Consider the following 23,750-nt stretch of genomic DNA (forward strand, 5'->3'; position numbering starts at 1 on the left):
TGATAAGCTTGATGCTAAGTTTAAATTGGTTACTATAATCATAAGCTCTTTTATGCAACTATGTCAAGCTAGCCCACCTGAAAAGCCTTGCATGACCCTTGATGTCTTTTATTTCTGGTTTTGATGGGTAAGTCTAGCTGAGTACCTTCTCGTACTCAGGGTTTATCTCCCACCTGTTGCAGATGACCAGTTCTACTTTGGTTGCTGCAAGTACTGCCTTCTCCCTGCTGGAGATGAAGACTAGACCGTTGGGTGCGGTCTCTACTAGTTCTCGCACCTGATAATGCTTTTGTGGGACATGACCCAGACTTGGCAATGTATTTGAAAACCATGATGTTTTGTACTAAACTATGTTGCTTCCGCACACTCAAACTTGGTTTGTAATATTCTATTTAAACTCTAATGGATGTAATCTGAATGCTTATTATGAAATGTTGTAACAGATGATGTGTTGTGTTGAATCACTATGATCTTGGTTTGTATGTCGAGAGTTGGTTGAAATCCTTCGTGATTTCTGGACTACCGGGATTATGGGAGCTTAAGTACAGGAATTTGATCGCTTCGGTGATTGTTTTTGTACTTATGTTCTTATGATTTGGTCGGTTCTGTTACAGCTGGCATCAGAGCAAGATTTGACACTAAACATGTCATTTGTGTATTTTAAACAAAAGTATTTGTAAAAATCCTAAATTAAATACTAAGTATTGCCAGTGGTCATATCCCTTATGCCCAAATAAGGACTCTTAGGTGGCTTATTAAAGTACTAACTTGGGGGTTCCTGCTTGTTTCTGTTTCGTCGTCCATACGGCGTGCTATTGTATGGATGCCATCCGCTTGGGTGGTAATATATGGATCAAAATACCTCTACGCTCTGGTAAGTGGGAGTTGTGAGAGCATGACCGTCCAACCGTCGGTCTAGGGGAGAGTAGTTGTGGTTGCTCGCATACTTACATGTTCAATCATGTATCTATGAGAGTACTTAAATGTGGGTATCTCTGACGGGTAGCTGTGATACTAGAGTATATGCATCAGGGGATGCATGTATAAAAGTATTTAGTTTACTGCTTGTTTTCTATGCTTTTTGGAAAATTATTGGGCTGAAATGAAATTTTCTGCAGGTACACTAACAACGTATCGTTGTAGGTCGACTAGCTATCGTATACGAGAGAACGTATGTATGCCACCATATATTTCGCTAGCCTTTAAATTGTTCTAGGTTTGTGAGGACGTATGGATCGTGCATGCATCATGTTCAAGCATACATGGCATTTCTTGCATTATTCCCTCCCTTAAAATTTGATTGTCCCGACTAATTAAATTTCGTATCCCTTAAATGATTCTCCCCTTATGTTGCAACTTTTTGCTACAGATGGCGTGCACGAAATGCATTGCTCACAAGTCCACTAGAGGCAGGGCGCCTCATCACCATTTAGCTCCTTGTGAGCCCCGTCCTAAGCCTACTGAGGCGGAAAGGCTGAGGACAGAGCTGGCCCAGGTGACTACTGAGAGGAATGCGGCTCAGCACTGTTTGGAGCAAGTAACACAAGAAAGGGACCAAGAGACCCTTGAGGTTCAGAGGTTGATAGTTGCTCACCACAACTGTGAACGCATGTTGATTCACGTGATGAACCAACGGAATGAAGCCTGGCACGAAGAGAATGTGTTGAGAGCACGATAGATGGAGCTAGAGCAGCAGTTGGCAGTTGCCGAGGAGTACAATGACAATCTCCATGAGGAGGTTCACCTATTACACAATCAGCTTCACCCTCTCCTGCCCCCTGATGTTGAGAATGACAATGAGGATGAGATGGGCTCTGGTGTCATCATGGCTGAAGGTGATGATGACATGGAGGTCAATGGACCTGAGGACATTCCACCTGATGAGGAGGAAGATGAGGAGTTAGAGCCTGCTAGTGATGAAGATGGAGGAGAGATCTTCGACACTGACTCTGAGGATGATGCGTAGTTTAGCTTACTACTTAGCTAATGCGCTAGAGCTAGTCTTTTGTTGATCCTAATGCATGAACGAGTAGCTTTGTATCAAGTTAATCGTTGGGATGTAATATCGAACCCTATGTTACCCTTGATGTAAGTTTGGAACCTCTATGGCTTGGATGTAACCTATCGAACGTATTATGCTCCACGTATGTGAGCTTTTGATGAAATTCGTCTTTGCGGTCTATGGATCTCGATTGTTGGGTAAATTCATCGCATTTATGTGTCAATTGACGCGCTTGATGAGTTGTGTGATTGTGATGAATGATTGTGCCTCTGTTGATTATATAATGTATTCTCTCCAACGGACTCAGTTTGGCATAATTATACAATTCATCTACAAAAGTTTCCACATCGTCAGTGCTCATTGGCTATACATTTTGCAGATGGCTTATAACCTTCGTCGCGGTCGTAGCATGGGAGATGAGGAACAACCACATCCTCCACCGCGCACACCAGCTGAGCTAATGTAGACAGTTGTGGAAAGTCAGCGCATGCTAGCTGAGGCTATGCGCCATATGGCTAACCGTGAGGATCGGCATGTCCGCCAGGGACCCGAGCTGAACCAGTACAACAGCTTTAAGGACTTCATGGACACAAAGCCTCCTATCTTTCGTGAGGCAGAAGAACCATTACAAGCTGATGAATGGTTGAGCACGATAGAGCAAAGGTTTGGATTGCTCCGTTTGACTGAAGGAATGAAGGCTTCGTATGCAGGACACCAGCTCTAAGGCCTCGCAGGCATCTGGTGGACCCATCATAGGACCACCTTCCCTGCTAACATTGAGATAGTTTGGGACCAGTTCCAGGCAGCTTTCAGGGGACACTTTATCCCTCCTGGTCTCATGGCCATTAAGCATACAGAGTTTATGAAGCTGACTCAAGGCAACAAGAGTCTTAATGAATACCTCTAGGCATTCAACAACCTGGCGAGGTATGCTCCTGAGTTCGTCGATACTGACGCCAAGAGAATAGCTAGTTTCAAGAGGGGACTTTCCCCAAAACTGATGAAGTCTATGGGCAACTGCAAGTGTGTCACCTTCAATGAGTTTATCAGTGACACCCTGACTCAGGAGAATAATGACAAGATATATGCTGCTTCCAAGAACCGTAAAAGAAACTTTGAGGCTGGTGCTTCTCAGTCTAAGACTCCAATGGTATCCAAGACCCTGTACCGTCCACCCAATGCTAATGTCCGATACCACCCACCTCAGAAGAAGAATCAAGCTAAAACTGGTTTCCGCAAGGGGTACACAATTTCCTTACCAAAGAATACCTCTGGGCAGGGCAGCTCCAATGCACCACCAGCAAACAGACCGTGCTGGAACTGTAACCAGCCTGGTCATTGGGCTAATAAGTGTCCCTATCCTCCCAAGAATGCTCAAGGAAACGTCCGTCAGGGGCGTGTTCACTACACTACAGTGGAGGAAATTCCTGCTGGTGAAGTGGTCACCGCTGGTAAGTTCCTTGTTAATGATCACCCTACAGTAGTGCTCTTTGATTCGGATGCTTCGCATTCCTTTGTGAGTTCTACTTTTGCATCTAAGCATAAGATGAATGTGATTACAATTGTCAAGGGTGGTTATTGTATTAGTGCTGCTGGAAATAATATCCTGACTAACCAAGTAGTTAAAGATGTAAAGATTAAGATTGGGGATCGAGAATTCCTTACGGATCTTGTAGTTCTATCGGGGGTAGGAATTGATATAATCCTAGGAATGAAGTGGATGAGCGGGAATGGAGTGTTGATCGATACCTCAACCCGTGTGGTAATGTTGAGGGATCCTGTGGATAAGAAGGGTTTTCTAGTGCAGTTACCTCGTGATATCTCTATCCACAATACAGCCAATGCTACTCTAGCCAAAGCCATTGAGGATCTACCGGTTGTCTGTGAGTTTCCAGATGTCTTCCCTGATGACTTACCTAGATTACCTCCGGACCGTGATGTAGAATTCAAGATAGAACTCATTCCGGGTACGGCTCCTATTTCTCGAAGGCCCTATAGAATGCCGCCCAATGAGTTGGCTGAGCTGAAGAGTCAGTTGAATGAGCTATTGAAGAAAGGTTTGATTCAGCCTAGTTCTTCTCCTTGGGGTTGTCCGGTTATATTCGTGAAGAAGGACGAGTCTCTGCGCATGTGCGTGGATTATCGCCCCCTTAATGTTGTGACTATCAAGAACAAATACCCTCTTCCTCGCATTGATATTCTGTTTGATCAGCTCTCCAAAGCTAAGGTGTTCTCCAAGATCGATTTGAGGTCTAGCTACCATCAGATCAAAATTCATCCTAAAGATATACCTAAGATAACTTTCTCTACTTGTTATGGCTTGTTCGAATACCTCGTCATGTCCTTTGGGTTGACCAATGCTCCGGCACACTTTATGTACCTGATGAATTATGTATTCATGCCAGAATTGGACAAGTTTGTCGTCATGTTCATTGATGATATCCTTGTATATTCTTAGAATGAAGAAGAGCATGCTGAACATCTGAGACTTGTTCTAACTTGGTTGCATGACAACTAGCTTTATGCTAAGTTCAGCAAGTGCGAATTCTGGTTGAACAAGATACCTTTTCTAGGTCATGTGTTATCTGGTGATGGAATTTCGGTTGACCCTACTAAGGTGCAAGAAGTCCTTGAGTGGAAGGCACCTACTACGGTCACAGAAGTCCGAAGTTTCCTAGGTTTGGCTGGCTATTATCGTCGCTTTATCCCGGATTTCTCAAAAATCGCCAAGCCCATGACTCGACTGCTTCAAAAAGATGAGAAGTTTGTGTGGACTCCGAAGTGTGAAGAGGCTTTCCACACTTTGCGGACCTTACTAACCTCTGCTCCTGTATTAGCACAACCTGACATCGAGAAGCCTTTTGATGTCTACTGTGACGCATGTGGCACCGGTTTGGGGTGTGTTCTTATGCAGGAAGGCCGAGTAATTGCTTATGCTTCATGCCAGCTTCGAAAGCATGAAGTCAACTATCCTACCCATGACTTAGAGCTAGCCGCAGTTGTTTATGCCCTGAAGATTTGGAGACATTACTTGTTGGGTAATTGTGCAACATCTATACTGACCATAAAAGTCTCAAGTACATCTTTACTCAACCCAGGTTGAACATGCGTCAACGCCGATGGTTAGAATTAATCAAAGACTACAACCTTCAAGTGCACTACCATCCTGGTAAGGCAAATGTGGTTGCTGATGCCTTAAGCAGAAAGGCCCATTGCAATTCCTTAGTTAGTGAAGACTTTCATCTGGCACACCTCCTTCATCCTGTGGTACTCCACAATATCACTATGGATTGCTCTCTTAGAAGTTGAATTATCGAACTCCAGAAGACTGATGTGGGTGTGTTTCACATCAAGCGGAAGATGAAAGAGAAAGAGACCAAGCACTTTAGGGTCGATGACAAAGGAATTCTCTGGTTTAATGATAGGCTTGTGGTACCCAAAGACAAAGAACTTAGAAATCAAATTATGGCTGAAGCCCATTCTTCTAAATTGTCCATCCATCCTGGTAGCAGTAAAATGTATCAAGATCTCAAGCTGTATTATTGGTGGACCAAGATGAAGAAAGAAATCGCAGCTTACATGGCAAGGTGTGATAACTGCTGCAGAGTCAAGGCTATTCACATAAGGTCCGGATTATTGCAGTCACTCTCTATTCCTGGCTGGAAGTGGGAAGAAATTAGCATGGATTTTATTGTTGGATTACCCACTACCAAAAAGGGTTGTGATTCCATCTGGGTTATCGTAGATCGTCTGACTAAATCTGCTCACTTTATTCCGGTCAAGTCTACCTATCACCCTCACAATTATGCTGAGATTTATTTTCAACAAGTGGTACATCTCCATGGTGTACCCAAATCCATTATTTCTGATCGAGGACCGCAATTCATGGCTCGCTTTTGGGAGTGCTTACATCAGAATCTTGGCACTCATTTAATCCGTAGTTCTACCTACCATCCGCAAACATCAGGACAGACAGAGCGTGTTAATCAAATTCTTGAGGACATGCTTAGAGCTTGTCTTATCTCTTGCAAAGGCTCTTGGGAGGACTGGTTACCTCTCGTTGAATTCTCTTATAACAACAGTTATCAAGAGAGTATCAAAATGGCTCCTTTTGAAGCTCTTTATGGCCGCAAGTGTAGAACTCCTTTGAACTGGGTGGAACCCGGGGAAAGAAGATTCTATGGTATTGATTTTGTAAAAGAAGCTGAAGAGCAAGTCCGAACTATACAGAAGAATATGACTGCCACTCAGGCTAGACAAAAGAGCTATGCTGACAAGAGAAGAAAACCTATTGAGTTTGAAGTAGGTGATCATGTTTATCTAAAGGTATCCCCTATGAAAGGAGTAAAGCGTTTTGGAATTAAAAGGAAGCTTGAGCCTCGATATGTTGGACCTTACCGCATTATCGAGAAAAGTGGAAGAGTAGCCTATAAACTCGATCTACCCCGTGAGATGGGAGCTATATTCCTAGTATTCCATGTGTCCCAGCTGAAGAAGTGTCTCCGTATTCCCGAGGAAAGAATAGCAACAAGAAAAGTCAACTTGAAATCTGATCTTTCTTATGAGGAGAAGCCCATGCAAGTTCTGGATACTCAAGAAAGAGTGACTCGTACACAAGTGGTTAAGTTATACAAGGTAGTTTGGAGTAATCATAGCGAACGGGGTGCAACATGGGAGCGGGAAGATTATTTAAAAGAAAATCATCCAACTTTCTATACTAAATGGTACGCTTTTCAAATCTCGGGATGAGATTTTTCTAAGGGGGGAAGGCTGTAACACCCTAGGTGTTTGGCTTCCACTAATTGCATTTCGTTTCATAAACATATGCATCAACTATGTCATCATGCCATTGTCCCTGAAACATACATATGAAACATTCGCATATTCTGTTTGTTTCGTACTTGATTGCTTGTGAATGGTAGTAGTGCAACATATGAATGCAACATGAATTTCTCATATCTTGAAGCATGGCAACATGGTAGTAATGTGACAAGTATAGGATAACAACAAGGTCATGCAACATGTGAAACATTGTATTGAAACATATGAATGAATTGCTTGTTTTAATTGTTGTATCACATGTGATCATTAGAAGTGGTATAACAATTTTGTAAAGTGGTTGATCATGGTCTATTACACCTTAACTACACTTAGGTTACTTGTTGGGACATTGTTCATGTAGATCAAAATGACCAAAATGCCCTCAAGTGAAGATTTGACTAGAATTGGCCCTTGGTGTGTCACTATTTGACTGGTTCAAAAGACCAGCTTAGAGACTTTGCATGGCTATGCACTCTTTACCAAAGTTGTAGCTAATTTATCAAGGAACAAAAGTTGTTTTATGGCCAACTCATGAAAATGTGTGGAACATGGTCAAACATGGCCCACAAGTCAGAATTTCATGCTGATTTCATACTTAGAAATTTTCCTAAGTCTTTAAGTGTTTTGCAGTTTCGTGTACCCAACTGTTTCACCTTGTATCTCCCTAACAGAGCCAAACCAGCTCAAGCTCCAATAACAAGAGTTGTAGTTCACATATAGATGATCAACTTTGTTAACTATGGCATAGTCTAGATCGTCACGGATTAGGAGCTAATCACCGTCCAACCTGCTCTGTCAGTCATCGTCGATGAACCCTGAATCGCTGTTTTCAGAAAACGGTCAGTGACCGTCATGGCCGACCGGCTCAGGCGATGCTCGCCGCATGGCGCGCAGGCTCTGTCGAGGGCTCCACGTCGCGCGTCCACGCTCCAGAAGAGGGCCAGCTCCTGCCCGAATGCGCTCACCGCTCCATTTTCCCCTCTCGCCTTCTCTGCGTAGCGCCAAGCCACCGCAGCCACCCGCCATTGCCGACCACGCATCGCCGCCATCGTGCGCGCTCGCCACCACGAAAATGGGTTGCCTAGTCCGTCAGTAGCCTCGCCGTGGTCTCCTCTACCTTCTCCACCCCACCATCGGTCCGATTGCGCCGTGGTAAGGGCAAAATCGCAGCTTCGTCCCACCGCCGCCATGGCTGTTCTCACCAGCGTTGTTGCTCCACGTGGACAACCGCCACCGTGACCCTCCCATCCCCTCCTCTGGCTCGCACTAGGTCATAGGAGCACCATCGAAGCTCGCAGAGTCAACCGTTAGGGCAGTAGCGCCGTAGCCTCACCGGAGCCGGACATGCCGCGGCCGTGCTCCGCCGTACTCGTCGCCAACCCCTGTAGCTGCAGCAATAGCTTCAATTGAGGGCACCAATAGATGCGCACGAGTGAGTTGACCGCCGTAGCACCGCTGACCTCGCCGGAGGAACCACCGTCGACGAGCTACGCCGCCGTCTCCTTCTCCCCTGCCTGTCTCGCTGTCACGCGGGTCTCGGCTGTCAGCAACCGAGGCTGAGGCGGGAGCCCAGCATGGGCCACGCCATTGTCTGGGTCGCGCCAGCGCGTGTTCGTGGGCCGCTGTTTCATCGGGCCGGCCCAACAACAGTGAATCGATTTTCTTGTTTTTGTTTGTTTTATTATTTCACAGAATTGTGTACAATTTCAAAAATGTGTAACTCTAGTTTGGTAGATCCAAATGTTATGGTTCCAATTTTGTTGAGTTCCTAGTGATGTCTAGTATTTAATAAAAATATTATATGAACACATGTTTTAGAAATTTTGGATGAATAAAATAGGACTTTGAAATGTGTTTTTAGATGCATGCAAACTTGTTTGAATTTTATCTTGAGTTTCTGTGGTCAAAAAATTATGAAATTTTGTGGGTAATCTGTTATTACTTAGTAGAATCTCTGTTTAAAATTTCAGAGCTAGTGCATGTATAGTTTTTGAGTTATAGAATTTCTTTTTATCAATGGATGGATCTTGTGTGAATTTTCATAATTTTTCTATAGATCCAGTATAGGTAAAATTTGGTGAGTGAGGTTCTTATGCTAGAATGATGCTAGGAAAAATGTGAAATCTGTTGCTTGACGCTTTTCATTAGGGTTTCCTAATTATGCTAAAAATAGGCATGCCACCTGTTATTTTGGGTACAACAAGTTCTGCCTGCCCAATGGCTTTGAAATTTTTATGGTAGTCTATGTGAAGCATGATATAGCTACTGTAATTTTTGTAGATTTTTATGAACAGTTTTGCTATATATTGCTTTAATCACTTAATTAACTAAATAAATTTGAAAAGGATATTAAATAATTTATTTAGAAGTTGGCACTATACTTTCTGATGTTTCTTAGGTATGAAAAACAAGTTGGTAAACTTGGTTTGATCAAATTAGGCTTTTGCATCATCATTAAATAATTAAGTTAGTAACCCTGTCATTCCTGGACAGATTATAGGTATACTAGAATTCGATTTGATTAACGTAAGAATCATGCCTTAATGTTTACAAATAATTTGTAGAAAATTTCACAAGCTTTCCAGAATGTCCTCATACAAGTCATTTGGAATTGTAGAACTTTGGTTGTGATTGAATTAAGGGACTACTTGTATGCATATGAAACTTTAAGTGTTAAATTATGTATACCTTTACTATTTCTAAGTTGTGGTAATGTTCCTAGGTGTTAGGCCTTTAATCGAAGATGAGCATCTTTATCTTAGGTTATGCAAGTTAGGTAAGTTGATCTTGTTCTTTAAGTTAAGTTAGATACATGCTTAAAGTGATTTGAATAGGGCTAGTCTTACTCGGTAAACGAGTGTCCAGTGATGTTTTCGGTAAACACTTACTGTGATTCATTCATCATTGAGCATCATGTCATTCCTTATGCATCCATGATATTTATCTTGTGCATCGGCATGCAATAGGTGTACCGAAAGGAGTGACCCTGCTGGAATTCGAGGAACCGAGAGAGCAGCAGCAGCCGACACCGGAGATTCAGGAGGAGCAGCCTTCAGGAGAAGTGCCAGACGAGGTCGCTGTTGAGTGCCCGGACCACCGTCCTTGCAACTTTGTGAAAGGCAAGCCCCGGAGCATATTAAGCCTCCTAATTTTCGAAATACAGTTACAGTATTATTGTTACATATATATTGTTGCATTAAGTTTAGGTGTTGGATGCAAACACTTGCTGTATTGGTTATCCAATCCTTGTCCAGATATTGATACCCTGAATCCTATGTAGCTCAGGCTCGTGTAGTGCTTAGCCCTGCTTTAACACGGTAGAAGTCAGGTGATTTCCTGTCACCTGTGAGATATAGGAAGATACATATGGCGCGGTTGGCTATATTTGCTATCGTGGAAAAGAACCAGTCTTAAATTGAAATGAAGACCGGACGGAGGCTTGTCGGTTTGCAGTGACTCCGTCTGTGTCGATTAAGGACTAAATCTTGGAGCCTTTCCTGTTCATGTTGAACGCATGCCTCTCTCTTAGTTGGCCGGGTCTGGAGACTGACCACGAAGCCGAGTAGCTCACCTCAGGCCGGGAGTCGATAAGTATAAAGTGCGCCTCGGAAGGGAGCCGTAGGCGTGAGTCCAAGAGCAGGTGATTTAAAAGTTCTGATCGTCCTGGCAGAAGGGTAATCCCTGAGAGTGCTCGCGCTGATCGAACCAGCGAATTTGGTTCCTGAGATGTTCCAAAGGTGACCCACGGCTACCCTTGCTAAGTATGCTAGGGTGAGAGTTAGGAATACCCCCTCAGCTGAGTTGTAATTCGATTCGAGTCGCCGTCTCTCCCGGTTAGTGAGAACTTGACGGGCTTATCTCCAAAGTAGATACACTTAATAACATAATGGTTCGGAAATGATGATATGATGATGACAGCCTTATTATACCTGCTATGGTTAATATTGTTTGCTCCTAATAAGTGAGTGCTCTAGTACAGGTGCTAATCTAGTGGACAGGTAAATGATGATAAGCTTGATGCTAAGTTTAAATTGGTTACTATAATCATAAGCTCTTTTATGCAACTATGTCAAGCTAGCCCACCTGAAAAGCCTTGCATGACCCTTGATGTCTTTTATTTCTGGTTTTGATGGGTAAGTCTAGCTGAGTACCTTCTCATACTCAGGGTTTATCTCCCACTGAAGGGTCGAGATGGCGGACTAGAGGGGGGTGAATAGTCTTTTCTAAAATTAATCGCGTCGGCTAACCGATATAAATGCGGAATAAAAACAATCGGTCTAGCCAAGACTACACCCCTCTATATATGTTTCCTAGCACCTTGCAAAGATACTAATTATGCAACTAAGGTGCCGGGCTAGCTAGAGCTCTCCTAATCAATTCTAGGTGCAAGGTCACACAAACCTATGCCACTAGTACTTTATGCAATGAGGGAGCTCCTACACATGCTAGTAAGCAAAAGCACAAAGCTAACTAAGCTCACTAGCAATGCTCAATAACAAGGCAACTAATGCCTAATTAGAGAGCGCAAATACTTAGCTACACAAACTAAGCAATGTGACTAACAAGGTTACTAAGACCAAATTAGCCATGCAAGGGAGCTACTTCTATGCTACACAAGCTAGAAGGTAACTAGTGAGCTACACAAGCTAACTAATTACAAGAGCAACTACACAAGCACAATGTATGTGAAAGTAATTACAAGCTTGTGTAAGGGGGTTGCAAACCAACGGGAAGAACAAAGTTGACACGATGATTTTTCTCCCGAGGTTCACGTGTTTGCCAACACGCTAGTCCCCGTTGAGACAAGCTTCAAGGTTGCCGCCGGTCCTCTTGCTAGTGGTGACTCGCAAGTCACACTCTCCCACGTGGAGTGCTTACCACAAGCTCTAGCACTTGACCCGGCCGGACCACTTGTCGCCCTTCGCGTCTCGCTTTACTAGAGTTGCTCTTCGCGGCTCCCGCGGGGCGAGCACAATGCCCCTCACAAGCACTTCTCCGGAGCGCCGCACAAGCTTCTTGCGGGCTTCGACGGAGACCACCACCAAGCCGTCTAGGAGGTGGCAACCTCCAAGAGTAACAAGCACCACCGGCTTGCAACACGATCACCTAGTGCCACTCGATGCAACCTCACGATGCAATCGCACTAGAATCGCTCTCTCACACTATCGGATGAACACTATCATGTATGTGTGAGATGGAGGGCTCCCAAGCATTACTACACAAGCCACCAAGGCTCTAGTGTGCTCAGCTACCGGCCCAAGGCCGGCCATGGCCTCTATTTATAACCCCATGGGCAAATAGAGTCGTTACCCCTTCACTGGGCAAAACTCGGGCCGACCGGACGCTCCGGTCCGATCGACCGGACGCTGGACCTCAGCGTCCGGTCACGCGATACTCGCCACGTGTCCCCTGCGTTCAACGGTCATCTTCCGATCCCAACGGTCGTCTGCCGACCGGACGCAGCACTTCAACTGACCGGACGCTGGACCCTCAGCGTCCGGTCGTTTCCAGTAAGCTCCCGAGCATGACCGGACGCGTCCGGTCAAACGTGATCGGACGCAGCCAGCGTCCGGTCACTCTCTAGCTACTGCTACACTTTACGTCAGCGCGACCGGACGCAGGCAGTCAGCGTCCGGTGCAATCAGATCCAGCGTCCGGTCAGTTGACCGACGCCAGCATCTTCGCGACCAACTCGTTTTCACTTCTAACTTCTTCATCCTTGCTCCAAAGAGCCAACCACCAAGAGTTTGCATCCGGCGCAATAGAAAGTAGGCACTCCATTTTCCCGAAAGCGCCGAATCCCAAACCCATCTCACCCCTGCAAACACCACCTCCTTTGTAAATGTGCCAACACCACCAAGTGTACACCACCATGTGTATGTGTGTTAGCATTTTCACAATCATTTCCCAAAAGGATGTTAGCCACTCAACTTGCCACGCCACTCGATCCTAGCGACAATGCAAAGTTAGATCACTCGAGTGGCACTAGATGACCGATATGCAAACAAGTTTGCCCCTCTTGATAGTACGGCCATCTATCCTAAACCCGGTCATAAACTTCTCTACACACCTATGACCGGTGAAATGAAATGCCCTAGGTTATACCTTTGCCTTGCGCATTCCATTCCATCTCCTCCAATGTTGATGCAACACATGCACCAACATGATCAATAATGATATGATCCACTTCATATCATCACGTGATCATATTGGTTCATCGATCTTGACTTTACTTGCTCTTCACCGTTGCCATCGTCCATCGGCGCCAAGTCTTGCTCAAGCTTCACCGCCACGCGGTCCATCACTCCAAAGCCTTCGACTTGCCCTTCACGCTTGCAACCGGTCCATCAAGCCAAGTCTTGTCTTGATCTTCTCCACCTTGATCACATGACTCAATGTCATGTCTCATGTGCATTTAAGCTCCTTCATCATCACATGTGTGAGCTTTGCAACATCTCCAAGCCATTTTCACCTTCATGGCATATGTTGCTCACACACATGTACCTGTGGACTAATCACCTGTGTATCTCACATAAACACAATTAGTCCACCTAGGTTGTCACTCAATTACCAAAACCAACAAGGACCTTTCACCCACCTGTTGTAGATGACCAGTTCTACTTTGGTTGCTGCAAGTACTGTCTTCTCCCTGCTGGGGATGAAGACTAGACCGTTGGGCGCGGTCTCTACTAGTTCTCGCACCTGATAATGCTTTTGTGGGACATGACCTAGACTTGGCAATGTATTTGAAAACCATGATGTTTTGTACTAAACTATGTTGCTTCCGCACACTCAAACTTGGTTTGTAATATTCTATTTAAACTCAGATGGATGTAATCCGAATGCTTATTATGAAATGTTGTAATGGATGATGTGTTGTGTTGAATCACTACGATCTTGGTTTGTATGTCGAGAGTTGGTTGAAATCCTTCGTGATTTCCGGACTACCGGGATTATGGGAGCTTAAGTACAGGAATTTGATCGCTTCGGTGATTGTTTTTGGACTTACGTTCTTATGATTTGATTGGTTCTGTTACATTTTTTTGAGGCATCTTCATTCAATCTTACAACTATGACTTGAACAGGGGAAAACATGTACAGCAACGCACAAGTTTGCTACACTGGAGTGACCTGTTTACAACATGAGTAGTCTGCAGTATAGTAAGTAATATGTGTATAGGTATAGCCAGCAACAAGCAAAAACATACATCCATCTAAGAACAAAATATAAAATGCCAGATTCACCTTCCTGAAAGGCCCACACAGAAGCCATTGGCTCTCAGTTATAGCTGAATTATCTATACTGTACAGCAACTCAAATTCATAGTACAAGTTGAGTTCAAGACAGATGCAAGATAACTCTATCCTATCAAGTTAAGGAAAATAGATACAGCATGATGAATAACCTTGGAGGATATAGTATTCATTTCAACTCTCTAAAGGTTAACAATCTATATGATTTTTGCTCAAATGAATAAATTAAAACCTGGAGAAAGGGACATCCATTTTCATCAGAAGACCATTGATATATATTTTTTTAAATGTTTAATATGATCTGATGTAGGCTAGATTGCAATGTTAAATAACAAAGTTCAGTTTCAAAAGTTACCATTTTGAAGCAACATTGACGATAAGAAGAACCTTTCCAGCATACTCACTCAGTTTTATGTCATCACCCCTAATATCCTTTACAAGAACAAAATATCAGTTCAGAAACAAGTCTGCAAAGACAAAGACCATAATATGTAAATTGAGGTCACAGGTAATTACGCACAGCTATGAAATTTGAAGAAACATTATGCCTATGTTACTATGCTGGGTGCCGCCAGCAAATGACGCAGAAGTTCCTGATAGAATAACGCAAAGTAAGAGAGAAAAAAGGCACATGCATCTATTGCGATAAGGACAAACGACACTTTTCACTTTTGACAGGTCCACCCAACAGTACATCTTTGCAGTGAGACAAGCAGAGTTCCATGCAATTTGAATTAAGATAACAGTTCCCCCAGGTCAAAAATTCAGTTTTCTACCTCGTCCCGTTTACATCCAACGTCAGTGCAGGTTTCAGTATTAAACTCGATTTCACAAGAAAGGTATCTTGAACAGCAAAGCCATTAGAACAAGTTGATGAAGGATTAGTAGGCCTCCTGGTTCCTGAAAATTCATGAGCATCAGCCATCAGCCAAGGTGCCTGCAGCTTGCTGATATACAAAAGGCTTTCCCAATAAGAACTCATTTTATAATAAGAACTATTAGAAGCTCCTAGCAATAACAGTACTAACTTTTCAAGGTACTATCATTAAACATTATTGACACTATTCAGAACCTAACCTAACTGTTTGAGTTTGCTAGCAATAAGAAGCAGCAAGAGTAGTCTACGAATTTTAAGTTGCATCATTGTCAGACATCAATAGGCAGATTAGCTATTGGGAAACAATGTCTAATTCCAAAAGACACTTAAGAAAGCACATATCGTCTAAGTACGAGAGAGAAAAACATAAAGCAAAAGGTAAAAGTAACCATTGACAATTACAATATAGGATCTTGTGCATCTAAAAAGACAATGGATTGTAAGTCAAGAAGACAATTCTGGTTTGCAAATGACAAGAAGACAACCATATGACTGCATGCGACCTCTGAACTGTGAGAAAGAGCAGAGAAGACCAATCTTGGAATGCAATTACTTAGATAACAAAGGTTTTGGGACAATTACTTTAAACATCAATTCGCTATTTTTTCATTTAAATTCAGCAATATTGTTCAGTCTAACAGGTCTGACATGGTCTGCTGTTCTGAAAACATCTAAGCTATTGATTTGAACCATACTGCATTGCTAATTTACTAATTCTAGAGAATGGCAGTGTGACTATTATTCCTTATCACACTGTATTGTCAAATAACACAGAATTTTCAGCGTAGATCAGAACATAAATACACACACATAACTCTAACCCTAGATCTTCTAAACACAGCACCTAAACCTCCATACATACACAATACTCATCCATAGGAACATATGCACACACATCTGAGGCAGAAAACGGCTCACCGTGGACATGCATAGCAGATCTGCAGACCGCGCGGGATGGAGGAACAACTAGAACAACTGGACGACGTAGATCGAACGGAGACGACATGGATCGAGCCCGCATCCAGGCCCATCCTGGGCCGGGACGAGTGTGATGTTGAGCTGCTGCTGCAGTCGACCCGCGCGGCGACGCTCGGCCTTCAGCCAACTCGCCCAGCCTGGGGACGACGGCGCTGGCCAGCCGGCTAGCGGGCCATGGCGTGCCTCTCGGTCGCCCCATCCCGGAGCGTGCGGCCCTGCCGCAAGGAGCCGGGGGGAGGGGAGGGGATTGAGCAGGGCCCTACGCAGGTGAGGAGGATGCGGAGGGAGCCGGCGTTGGCGCTTCCGGAGGAGGCACGAGAAGAGAGCGCACGCTGGGGAGAAGAAGACCGAGGGAGAGAGCGAGATGCTGGGGAGGGCCCGATGACCACCCTAGCGCCCTGGCCTGCTAAGATGACGATGGCACGCGGCGGGAGAGGATGAACTGGCAGCGGCGCTTCACTGGATTTGGGATTTGGGGAAGGGAAGGGTCTAGGGTTTTCATTGTACACGTGCCGGGCCAAAATTTGCGCGTGAGCTCAATGTAAGCGGTGTGGTGGGGCCCACTTATTTTTGGCGACAGACAGAGTGCGGTATACTTATTTTTAGCGACAGACAGTTCAACGTTAAATATCAATATCTATAGCGACAGAAAATAAATCGCTAAATGAGGAATTAGCGACATATAGTCTGTGAGTTATCTTTAGCGTCAGATCATCCATCGATAAATATAATTTTTAGGGTCAGATGTTTGACGATGATGCGGTGTTGTGGTGTAGTGAGACAACTAAGAGCAGTACACCACACGAGACAAAACAACATACTAAAGAGAGCTCGTTACGATGGTCGAGAACACAAGAAACGTAACGGAACTATCATAAAGAAGAAACGACTACAGAACAATTTTATATATTACAAAAGAAACATCTACGAGCTTGATTCATGTTAATTAAAAAAACTATGTGAGTAGTATCAACTCAGGTTACTCAGAACATATTCAGTTTCAAAAGTTGAGTTAAAGCTAATTATATTTTATTTATAAAAATATCTCATATCATTTAAGTCATTTAAACATTTAATTGAAAAGATTAAAGGACATGTGACAAAAATTAAACAAAAGCATCATGTTTTAAAGTCGAACTAAGCATGTTATAAATTAAAAAGGTATTAATGTCGATATTAATCATATTGATAGTGATTTATGAAAGACCGATGTATTCACCTAAGTGGCTTTTAATTATAAACCTGGTTGCATAACCATTAAACAAATTAACATTTAACTTATAAAATTTTAAGATATGAGACATGTTAAACGTCACTGCTAACACGTAGCATTGGTCGGCACAGACACAACATCACAAGTAACAACTAGAACATAGCTACAGTTAAAAGAAAAAACTACCGGGAGTTTTATATTACCAACGAAAAGAAAAGCCTACATGCTTGATTTATTTTAATTGAGCAAAACCATGTGAAGCATATTAATTCAGATTAGATAAAATATATTTTAATTCTAAAATCCAAGTTAGACTAATCATATTTGATTCATAAACATGCATGTATCATTTAATCCAATTAAACTTTAAATTTACAAAAAGAAAAGTGCATGTGAAAACACTAAATGAGTTTAAACTAAGTATAATTAAAACACATTTAAGTTTACAATTAATCATATTAACTTTTATGTACGAAATATAGAAGTTTAACACCTACATTGCTTTTTAATTAGAAACTAGTTACATGTGTATTAATCAATTTAATATTTAACAATATATTGAAAAACATGTGATACGTTAAACGTCGCTACTAACTTATAGATCACGTCAAAACGAATCTAACGCAACTTAAATGAAATAAAACGGAATTAAAACGAAGAAACATGTGCCCTTAAACCCGGCTTGATTCGCTTATTTTTTTATCCGAAACAGTGTTTTTCTCTCACAAATTCCTCCAACATTCCTCCAAACCATCCAAATTCCTCCAGAATTCAGACAAGCGAACAGGCCCTATGTAATTACCTCGTCTTCTTCCTCCATCCATCTCACGTGACCTTTCAACAGTAACAAGAGGGAGGGAGCTTGGTTGCAGGAGGCTGGGGGAGGCCGACCGTTGGTGGAACAGGCAAGACATTGGAAATGACGTAGAAAAGAAAGGAGAAAAAAAATCTAATTTGCTGCCTTAGGAATTCTTAAACTAGGGGCTCCTCTTACGGCAATTCTGGTGTGCTTTGATCAAAAGGTTGGTATAAATATATAGAGAGGAGAACTCCTCACATCTACCTCAACTAGGAATATGGTACTAATTAATATGAGAGAATTCCTTATTTGACACTGGGAAAATGAGTCGTTCCTTTCTTGGCTCTGAAATTTTCTTCGTTCCCTATTTGACACTCACTTCGACTTTCGTTCCTAATTTGACACTGCCGTCAAATCCGTTAGCTAACGGTGTTAACTGGCCGTTAAAAAGACGTTTTTGCCCCTAGAAAAAAAACGGCGAAGCAAATTTGAGAGGAAAAAAACCTGCGTCCGCCTCTGATGCATGCGCCCAGCTAAAAAAAAGGCGCAGGTTTTTTTTTCCTCTCAAATTTGCTTCACCGCTTTTTTTTCTAGGGGCAAAAACGTCTTTTTAACGGCCAGTTAACACCGTTAGCTAACGAATTTGACGGCAGTGTCAAATTATGAACGAAAGTTGAAGTGAGTGTCAAATAGGGAACAAAGAAAATTTCAGGGCCAAGAAAGGAACGACTTATTTTCCCAGTGTCAAATAAGGAATTCTCTCAATTAATATTGAACCCTCCACCTTTACTAATGGGTCTAAATAATCATTAAAGCTCATTAGTAAATAAATGTATGGGCCTTTGAGATTTATTAAGATTATTGCACATGGGCTTTGAGGGTTGGTAAACGAGATATTTTATTGCACATGGATCAGTGTAGACAGTCAATGCAGCAGGTCAGGTGCGGTGAAGAGTGAGGCCATAGGCAACAGTCCTGAAGATATCGTTCGTTTCTTTATTGGCAGCGAGTTTTTTTTTTTTTCTCCAACGTGCCGGGAAGAGCAAAAGAGCTCAAAAGGTATGAAAAACGGAACACCACACCACAACTCAACACGACACCGCATACAAGCCCACTACATCAGCAAGATTTGTTTGGCTGCCATTTGAATCAGACTATTTCTTTTCCTTCTAAAAAGAATTCACACCACTGCTTCAGTTCAGGGTTATGCTTGATTTGTACCTCCTTCAGCATCGCGAGGTGCTGCACGCACTGTGGCAAACTCTTGATTCTCTGGCATCCCCATATGTCAAGTCTCCGAAGAGAGGTGAGGTCACCCAACCACTCTGGCAGCTCCGACATGCCGTCGCAGTGACCTAGGTGCAGCAATCTGAGGGAGGCAAGGTGCCTCATGCTCTGCTGCAAGGACTTGAGCTTCGGGCAGTAGTTGATTTCCAGTTCTTGGAGCGAGGTGAGACTGCCCAGCCATTCCGGCAGTTCTGTCAATCCATGGCATGCACAAACAAGTAGAGAGTGAAGGGAGGTGAGGCCTTCAGCACTTGCTGGTAGGCTTGTCAGCTTATTGCACATGCGGATCCTCAGCTTGCGAAGGCCGGGTAGATGGTTGAGCAACCTCCAATCGTCAGGATGGACATGGCAATCTGAGATTTCTAAACAAGTTACTGCTGGACTGAAGCAAATCCTCGCACGCCCTCCCACAGTCCATGATGATACAATTAAGTCATTAGCCTCTATGACCCATTCCACGGTAGCAGGTGGGCATGGTTTCACCCTCAGCTTGTTGCATCCATGTATCAACAACTTGTGAAGGTTGGGGAACATGAAGTTTCCCCTAGTATCATCATGGGGTATTGATACTGTAGTGTTCCATATTTCTAGATTGTTCATGTCCTGGACAGTAAATTTTGTTAACTTTGAAAATGCTGGACTGCCACCACAGAAATCCTCATCCAACTTATTGATGTTTTGCAGTGCTCGGAGGGACAATTCTTGTAAGTTAGGCAACTGACCAAGTGATGGTAGCTGTGTGCATCTTGGCAAATTTAGCAGCTCAATTCGGGAAAGATTTGCAAGATATGTAGCAGAGCCAGTCCAACTAGGAAATCTGATACCCATGTAGCCTTGGAGAATAAACTGCTCCAAAGTGGTTGGGGGTACAAGCTCCCTGAGCAAAGATTCGTCATCCAAAAGATGGTCGTTAACACTGCCAGTCCAAGATAGAAACAATTTGGAGAGCCTTGACTTAAATGCCAAGTTGACTTTCTTCACTTCTTCTAAACTGCGACATTTCAAGAAATTTATCTCAAGCTCTCAGGATTTACTCCCTCAAGTTGCAAGATGTTGCTAGACATACCACCAGGCATGGTACATACGAAAAATTTTGGCAGTGACAGCAAACCATTGGCCAATGATGATTCCTTGATTTGCTCTTCAATGCGTGGAAAGCAGCCTCTCACAACTAAAGACTCAAGATTTGGTAACTTGAGAATGGTTTGAGGTAATTTTCTTAGAGAAATGCAACGCGAGATGTCTAATGTGCGAAGCATTTTGAGATTGCCAAGAGATTCAGAAAGAGTAGAAACAGGACATGCTGACAAGTTTAAGTATTCAAGGTTGGATAGTTTACATAGGACTCGAAATAGCATGTTAAAGTAGGAGAGTAGATCGGTGGGGTGCAATGATGTGGAACATATGAAGCCTTCTAAGTTCAGATGCTGCAATTTTGTGAGATTACCAACTGAATTAGGTAATCTTACAAGACTTGAACAGTGTGATAATTCCAAAAACCTTAGTTCCTCAAGGTCACCAAAGGATTTTGGTAGCTCTTGCAAAACAGAACAATACGATAGGTCTAACTTGTCTAAGGACACAAGATTACTGATGGAATCAGGCAAGAAGCGAAGCTTTGAACATCTGGATAGGTGCAGTAGCCGTAGCTTGTGCAGATTTCCCATAGTTTGAGGTAATTCTTCCAGGACACAACCTGAAAGGTTTAGGATCTCTAAATTCACAAGGTCACATATGGAATTAGGTAATGCAGAAAGGCTAGTACAATCTGCTAGGTTCAATAAAGAGAGATTTGTAAGGTTGGAGAAAATATCTGGTAAGTAGGCAAGGTTTCCACAACATGATAAGTCCAGATGTGTCAATTCTTTGAGCTTGCTGATTGACTCAGGGAACCTCGAAATTTTAGAAGACCCATGGATGCTCAAATAGTGTAGTTTCAGGAGACTAGTAATCCACAAGGGAAGATCTTTGTCAGGCAATAGTGAAGCATCAAGGTACCTCAAATGGGCTAACTGACGAATTGGATCTGACAACTTCCTCAAATCACATCCCGTTATATCCAAGACATTTAAGTTTTTGGTTAATGAGAATGCATCACCAGGGACAGGGAGGCAGGGAGTTTTCTTCCACATTCCACCAGAGTCTCTGAAATGTAGTGACCTTACTTGAGCAGGCAAGGACTTGGAAAGCCTTTTATCATATCTCACCACAACAGCATGATGGCAGTTGTCAGTGAGTAAATTGTTTGGCTTTGTACAATCAAGAAAAAGTGTTTCATCACCAGCAACTGATCGTGCCAAGTCATGCACTAAGTCATGCATGATGAGATGTTGTGAAGTTTTGGCATACACATGAACCTACAGAGTAGTAACATTTGTGTTAGTGTAAGCAATCTCCCGCGTATATGCATGAAAAAATGAACAAAGCATGTTTGCTTTAGTGTATGTGTGATCTACTAGCCATGGATTTTGCACATTACATAATTTACAGTCTTTGACCTTTTAAAATAGCTGATAATTTATGTACCACTATGGATGAGTATATGTACTATTTCAATATTATCTCATCAATCATAAATAATTTACTAAAATATCAAAGGTATGCTAAAAAATGCTCTAAATAATATATTAGTATACACAAACTCACCAAGGAAGATGCTTTCTTTTGAAGAAGAGATGTTGCCAAAATATCTCTCAAATATTCCTCGGCCTGAACTCTGTAAGACAAATCTGGTAGGGATGGCTTAATAAAGCCAAGAGCAATCCATTGTTGAATTAATTTGTTCTTGTCTATGGCAGAACCTTTTTGGAAGACGGCACAGTAGGCAAAGCATGATTTTAAATAAGATGGCATATGGTCATAGCTCAACCTCAATGATGGCAAGACATCTTCGTGAGATGAGTATTGATCCCAAGCATTGTTATCTCTAGTAGCTTTCCAGAAATCAACAGTCCTATTGCGAAGCATGGATCCAACAGCATGAGCTGCCAAGGGTAAACCTTTGCATTTTTTAGCAATGTCCCTTCCAACAGCTTCTAGTGCATGCGAATTTTCTTCATGTGTCCGTTGGAAAGCAACTTGTCTGAATATAGTCCAGCAGCTATCATCGGACAAAGGTCCCAATTTATATGGGCCAAACGTCGACATTTCCTGAGCAATTTCTTCATTACGTGTTGTCACAATGACCTTAACCAAACTCCCGTTCTTTCCACATCTTAGCAACAGTTTCAGTTTGCGCAACATCTCAATGTTACTCTCCCACAGGTCATCCAACACAACTAAGCACCTTTTGCCGCTACAAAGGTTTTCTATCTGATTATACAGAGACTGCAGATCATCAAAGGTAGCAGCAGTACCTTCAAATTGTGATATAACAGCTTTTCCTATTCTTCCCAAATCAAACCTTTGGGAGACATGGATCCATGCCTTCCTGTCAAAATCTTGCATTCTGCTGTCATTGAAGACCAATTTAGCTAAAGTGGTCTTACCTATGCCTCCAAGGCCAACAATAGAAATAATAACCAGGTTTTCTTCAGACCCTAATAGAAGCCTTATTATCTCATCATTCTCTCCTGATCGTCCAATGACAGTGAATCCATCGTCCATACATGCTACTGTTTCCCTCTTCGCTATCACGTCCTCAATGCTTCCTTTATTATGCAAACTGAACCCCAACATACAGCGGTTCTCTTCCAGTGACTTTAGCTTCTTCTTAAGCTCGTCTATCTTGTTAACTAAACTAAGTTTTGCAAAAACCTGTTGCAAATTCAAATGATCACTATCAGCGCACGTAAGTTGTATTTCCTGGAAACATCAGATACAACATAGAGGTACGGAACAGAACAGAGCACAAGGAGTCAAGGAGCAACAATTTTCACTGCCTATGGATTCAATAAATGACATCTACACAGATCATAGCAATTTTGCTTCTAGTTCATATGCGAAGTGAGTTTCTTGGCTAGTGGTGGTGCCACTTGCATCCGACCTTATAAATCGAATTGCTTTCTCAGGGTATCAGGACGAATTAACATGTATATGGAAATGCAGGGCAGTAATCAAGGTTCAAGGCTTGCGTAGCTTCGTTTAGTTTACCCAAATTAATCGGGACGTTTAACAAGTTTTCTGGAATCATATCATATTATTCCGAATTCAGAAAGGAAATAATGAATACGGTGTTATCGCACAGCAACACCTCACCTTCCACGGCGACGGCGGGGCTTTGTCGAGAGCTGCGGAGATTTCGCGCGCGACGGCCTTGAGCTGCCGCAGCCACACGCGCACCGCCTCCTCGGCCCCGGACCGTCGCTCGGCGTCCCTTAGGGCGGCCTCAAGCAGAGTAAGGGTACCCCGCATCTCCTCCAGGTCTTTCTTGCAGCTCCCCCACAGCTTTGCCATCGGGCTCCCGGCGGCCGCCGCGAGACCCCGGATGGCCTGCTTCACGACCGCCGAGACGACCATCCCTTCTACGCCAGCCATGGGCAGCTGCTGATGCTTCTTCGCCTCAACAACTCAACAGGGC

General features: G+C 43.1%; 1 pseudogene; it reads right to left on the reverse strand.

The window, feature by feature from the left end:
- Nucleotides 1–18,940: 18,940 nt before the first annotated feature.
- On the reverse strand, nucleotides 18,941–23,750 carry LOC136471904 (disease resistance protein RGA2-like; annotated as a pseudogene).

The sequence above is a fragment of the Miscanthus floridulus genome, chromosome 1, assembly GCF_019320115.1.
Source record: "Miscanthus floridulus cultivar M001 chromosome 1, ASM1932011v1, whole genome shotgun sequence".
NCBI classification, from domain to species: Eukaryota; Viridiplantae; Streptophyta; class Magnoliopsida; order Poales; family Poaceae; genus Miscanthus; species Miscanthus floridulus.